Genomic DNA, 6,448 nt, shown 5'->3' on the forward strand with positions numbered 1-6,448 from the left:
TGCATCTTCAGCTTGGTCAGCCATATCCAGTGAAACTTGTTAGTTCTCTACCTTATACTGAATCTTAACATGTTAATTTAAGGCTTCCACTAACCCGAGGGACACTTCCACATAGCTCCTTGTAATACAAGTGCTTTGAGATCTATGGATGAAAAGCATTGAAATTTCTAAGTGTCAGTGCCTGAGATACAAAATAAATAACCACTGGGGAAGCAACAATGGCAGTTAAAATGTCTGTTTTATCTTGTCATGGCAGGCATCAGCAGGCAGCACTCTGACAAATAATCTCCCAAGTTATTTTTCCTAGTGTAACCCTTCTGCCAGGCCGAGTTGATAGCAGCAAGGGCTGGGTTCACTACATAGAAGTTCCCTCTCAACCACGCAATGCAAAACCAGCTTGAGCCCCCACCCAATCTTACACACACCCCTGGGCACCTCAGAGAGGCAATACTTCCCCTCTTGCAAGCACAGAGTCTCGGTGTAGCAGAAGATCTTTAATAACGAGAGGTAAACGACATCAGCATCAAATTGAGAAAAGACCACAACTAGGGTTCATAAACCAAACCATGAGCAAAGACCCACCCCAGCAAATTGGGCCATGTCCTTTCCCTTTGGTTCTTGAGTCCTGCAACCCAAAAATCACCAAATTGGGGGGGGGGTGTTAAGGGGCATCTTATGTGGCCCAAGGCCAACTGCCTCGCCTCTCCATGGGGTTCAGCTGCAGCCTTCACCGCAAGTCGCTCCGCTCCACCAGCCGTCCTACAAGCCACTCCGCCAGCTGCTCCGCTCCACCAGCCATCCCGTGAGCCACTCTACCCCACTAGCCGTCCCATGAACTGCTCTGCTCTGCTCCACCAGCCACTCTGCAATATATCTTCAGGCCCCCCACTACTTAACACAGCACTCAGTGATTTCATAGCTCTTAGTGATTTTAACTCTTTTGTGATTTCAGCTTATAGTAGGGGAACCTCAGTGCTAGTACACCATTGGTCTAAAGTGAATTCAGCTCAGTAGTCCGTAACTAGACTCCTAATAGAATCAAAATTATCTCTAATATTCCAGTGAAGAAGATGCAATTGGTGTTTCAGGCCACCAAAGCAGACCCAAGCCACCTCTCTCAATTTACTGGGTTTTGGAACCCATGTCCTTTGTCTAGCAAGTGCTACTTAGTTGATGGCGAGTCCCTCCATCATAAAACAATTCCACTGTCCTTGATTCACATAATCAGGGTAATAACACTTTATTCTTCCTGTCCCAGTAATAGAGAAACTGGTGATCCCACAGCAGCCATTTGGGCTGCTGTGGGCTCATGCTAGGCGGGGTGGGTGTGCCTATGCAAACAAGATCAGCCCCTGAAGTTCTTTTCCACAACTTGTCACAATTCACCACCAGATGTCAGGGTAGAGCTCATCCTGACTCTGCTTACATCAGCATGTGAGCAAATGCTCAGTTTTGGGAAGACATGCTGTGTGGTGTTAGTCTGGGTTATGCAAGTCTCCGTGTAGAGGTGGTCAGTGTGGGACAGGGAGTTTTGTGAGCAGCTGGAGAGTTTGTTCTTTGCCTTGGTATCTGAGTTAATTCTTGAGGAGGAATTGCTGGCCATTGGGCTGAGAAGATCCCTGAAAGAAGGGTTTACCCTGCAGGCTATTTGACCACCTCTGTTCTGGGACTGGTTTATATGTGTAAATAAAACAAGTTACACGCCGAATAAATCCAGATGCCACATCACTATTTCTCCTCCACTGGGAAGCTGGCCTGTAGGGCCCTGAAGATCTGCTAAGACAGAGGCAAGGGGCAACACCAGAGCCAGAGAAGGACACTGGTGTTGGAAGGAGCAAAGTTAACCTTAGTATAATTTTCAAAACACTCTTTTGAAAGTAGGAACTTCCAGAGGGGATCAGACCAGCAGCCCATCTAGGTTAGTATCCCCACTCTAACAGGGGCCAGCACCAGTGCTTCAGAAGAAGGCACAAGAAACTCAATAGTGGACTTGCATTTAAGGGAAATTTATTCCTACCCCTCTATCTAATCAGTGCTTGGCATAAGCCCTGAAACAGGTGTTTATCTCTTCTGATTTTTTTAAAAAAAATCCTGTCTAATGTAACCGAAAGTCTCTTATTCATATTTATATAGTGCTTTACAAATACTGAATTATTGTTACAGGGTGAGCAGGCCCTTTTCGAGGTTCTCAAGCTCTAGATCCCATTTGTGGCTGGTTTTCCTCCTGGATATAGGAAGGCCTGTTGGGAAGTTGGATAGAAAGCACTTCCTACCATCAACGAGGGAAATACATCCTGGTGAGTGCAGCAGCTGGCTGAGGTAATTCTCCAGAGACGGGGTTGTGGCCAGGGCTGGCAGGGATCGCTATGGAGAGGGATCTGGGAAGGAGGCTGTGAGGGGGTTGGCTAGAGAAGGCCAAGAGAGAGGCCCACATGCAGATAGATGGGAAGTTGTCCTGGGAATCGTGAAGTGAGGTGGTTTGGCGCTTAAGGTGGGCAACTGATCCATTGTACAGAGTTCCGGGGTCCAGGCCTGGAGCGGAGGGAGACCCTGGGCTTCCCTACAATGCTACCTACTGGTGGGTTTGTAACTCCTGTGGGTTTGTAACTCACAGCTGACAAAGTAAGTCCAACAATTATCTCCAGATTTCCTCCAGTGACTTGGAGTAATGTGATTATCCCTACGTCACAGATAGGGACACTGAGGCACAGAGTGTTTACTTGACCTGTGACAAGTTCACACAGCAAGCTAATGGCAAATGGAGGAATATAACCAGGAGTTCTGAGCTTCTTGTCCCATGCCGAGTCCACTAAGTCAACTCCCCTTTCTTTGAGTGAATGCTCTTCCTCCACCTGTACCCCACCTTCCCTTGCTGCCTTCAACCACAATGCAGCGTTGTTGATTGTCTAACTAGTGATGGAACTTCTGAGGTTCCAACATCCATTCTGATACCCCCCCCCAAAGTCAGACCCTTACCCCCTCACTTCCTTGTTACAATGAATTTTGTGCTGGTGAAAGATACTCTCATAGCAGCACTGGACACTGACCATTTCTGACTACTCCCAGAACAGGGACAGCCCAGGCAATGGCAGGGCGAGGTCTCCGCAGGCTACTCTGTGCCCCAACCCTAGGCTGGAGGGATTTCCCTCTAGGGATGAAAGGAGCGTTCTGTTCCTGCGTCCCATTCAGTCTGTGTCCAGTCTGCCGAGGCTGCCAGCATGAGGGATAATTTGTTCCAGCTGTAGTGATGGTGTGTGTGATATGGACTCCTGCCCACTAGAAACTGGACTAAAACTCATGAGCCCATTTCACACGTCATTTCTGATTATGAGCTTTATTTCTAAATATGCTGTCTCTTACCACACTGAGAACTTTACCACTGCACCCACTGCTTGAGAGTGATTTCAAAAAACTGACTAGAATAGAATGCAGTGGGGAACATCCTCTAGGTTCTTAATGCCTGGTTTACAGAGTTTAATTACAAATCCACCATTAAATCAAAAAGAAAAATAAGAGCCACTGCCTGGGTAGGACCTACACAAAAACACAGCTCTCACTTGCTAGATTATTAGATGCCCTCATGCCTTCTGACAAACGAGGCAATTCTGAAAGGCCAAGAACTCCTTCAAGCTGACTAATTAAGACAGACTCTTACATCTCCTTATTCAATATATTCAGAGCAGCCTGTACCATGTATGAGGTTCCCACATCTGCTACCCAGGATGTGGTTGGTAGCGTAGGATGCGCCAGGATACTTCTACCTACACCCAGAGATAAACCCATTGGTTGATCTGTAGTGACCTCACTGAGGAGTCAAATCCTCTTGCAAAGAATGGAGAGTTGAACAAAGAAATGCAAGGGATGATTAGCCTTTGGCATTTCCCTTCTGTGGTGCTGTCAGGGGTGAGATAGACGTGTGGGGAGGGAGCCTGTGCCCCTTGAGCTGGGCAGAGGGAGATGCAAGGGATGTTAAAAGCTGCCCTGCCATTACAGATGGGACAAAATGGGAGGCTGGCTAGCACACACACATAATAATCAGCAACTTGTTAAGGATTCTAATCAGGCAGAAATATTTTCCCGTCAGCTCATTACAGACTGTAAGGAGGTCACAGCTCTGGGTCATGGCTGCTTTTCCTCCTGCTAGAGATAACAAATGCATTTGCTGGAGCCTTTGGTAGCTCGTTTGTTACGATATGTGAGCAATAGGCAAGGGGGGGGGTGGGAAGGGGGACAATCAAGGGGTGGGTCGGAGCAGGCAGACTACCAGAAGGAGTGAGTGTTGCTAACAGGCAATTTGAAGTCAGGGAGAGTGCGTCCTTTGGTGCCTTCTGCAGCATCACTGGCATTTCTCAGCTTCCCCAGCTAAGGCCCCTGCAATGTTTACACAGTGGGATATTGAGGCAGCCCCTCTCAAAAAAAGCCAGTTAAAGGGCTAATTGGGGGGAACACATTGCCCCAGCCAGCAATGGGAATAATGATACATTGAGCTGCACCTCTCACTCCATAGCTTTTCACAGACTTGACACATGGCTACGCATGGATCACTTCATCCAGCCTTGGCAATGGGATGCAGTAGACAATGCTGGGGTGGAGCGTGGCAGCTGTCAAACAGCCCCACATCAGTTTTGGGCAGGAACTGAAGATGGCAGAATATAATAACCCAATTTGGCATGGACCCTTTCAAGTGGTCTGTGTTCTACAGTGCTCTCTGGCTGTAGGTTTCTTCTTCTGATTTGCTCCAGCTGAGTTGGAAAAACCACAGAGCAGAAGGGAGGCTGGACTAGAGAATAGTCAAGCACCCAGGGAAGGTGAGAGTAGGGGGCAGCAGGGAGCAGCACGGCCTAGAAGTTGCAGCAGGAGTTGAGGCGGAGTGAGGAATCCATAGGCTTAGGAACGGATAGTTGCTTTCAGGAGGGAAGGGGCAGGGACAGGCAACAGACCGATGGGGGTGGGGTTGAGGGAGTGGCAGCCAAAGTGAGGAGCAGAACACTGCTCCTTTAAGAGAAGGGGAAGGAGTAGGGTGACCAGACAACAAATGCGAGAAATCAGGACGGGGGTGGGGGAGCAATAGGAGCCTATATAAGAAAAAGACCTAAATATAGGGACTGTCCCTATAAAATTGGGACATCTGGTCACCCTAGGACGGAGACACAGGGAGCAGCAGTTGGAGTTCTTGGTCTTTTCCCAGAATGGGAGGGGGACTAGAGAAAAGGTCCCATTCAGGAGGAGCTGGGAGGCAAAGGACTTTCAGCACCTCTCAGAGGACCAGTGAGTAGGCGACTGCAGCAGCGAAGGGGCCCTGCCAAGGGGCAGGAGTTGAGCAGTGGGAACTGATTCTCCTGCACGGTAGGGAGGTTGCCAGTGAGCTCCATGGAGCTGGATGCAGCTGCTGCAACCATACATCTACCCACAAGAGAACAGCCAAGAGTGTAACAGTGACTTCTGATTTTGGGTGCCCTGCTCAGGACACCTAAAAGGCTTTGACTCTCAGAGAGCGGGTGCCCAATACTACCTGAAAGTTAGTGCCCTTTAAGGTGTCTCAGGGTGGACATCCAAACATTAAGACATGAAAATCACTAGTCACCCTTAAATCTTGTTCAGCACCTTTAGTAGCACTGTACCCAATGCACCCCCCCACTACTGAGTCACCCATGACAATCCCTGAAGCACAGCTCTCTCTTGGGGGCCATATTGACTTGGAGAGAAATTGCTGAGCCATCTCCACTCCCTGCAGCACAGTTCCCTTTAGCCCAGGACTGGGTACGTCTACACTTCAAGTGGGAGTGTAATTCCTAGCTGGAGGAGACATACCCACACTAGCTGTGACTGAGCCAATGCACTAAAAATAGAGGGTAGCATAGTGGGGTGAGCAGCAGGAGGGAGTAGTCTCCCTGAGTACATACCCGTCCCCCGCCAAGACACTAGGCACATACTTGGGGTGACTAGCCCTTCAGGCTGCTGTTGCTACACTCAGTTCTTAGTGCACTAACTTGATAAGAGCTAGCGTGGGTATGTCTCTTTGAGCTGGGAATTACACCCCCAGCTTGACATGTAGACGTACCCTAAGTCTGACTCAGAACAGTGCCACCTACTGACTCGCCAGCCCCACTGCCTCTCTCCTCGCAAAAGCCTTTTCCTCTCCCTAGAGTCTTGGCAGAATGAGGCACAACACTCACTAGAAAAGGCCCAGCCAGATTTAAAATATTATCCAAATCCACTATTTAGCACAAACTATGTTGCAATAAGCAAGAATGGACATGTGTGCTGATATTAGTACCAGGCCGTACTGACCTGCCATAAGCTGCTGATATTGACCAAGAGAAGCAATGCTCAACAAAGAGATCCATGGCAGGCTATATTTGTCACTGAGGTAGCCTGTGGCCTCGCTAATCCTTCTGTGTCATCCACTCAGTAACCTCTCAGAGATTCCTGTGGATCTGCACAAGCA

This window comes from Lepidochelys kempii, chromosome 6 (genome assembly GCF_965140265.1).
Source record: "Lepidochelys kempii isolate rLepKem1 chromosome 6, rLepKem1.hap2, whole genome shotgun sequence".
Lineage (NCBI taxonomy): Eukaryota > Metazoa > Chordata > Testudines > Cheloniidae > Lepidochelys > Lepidochelys kempii.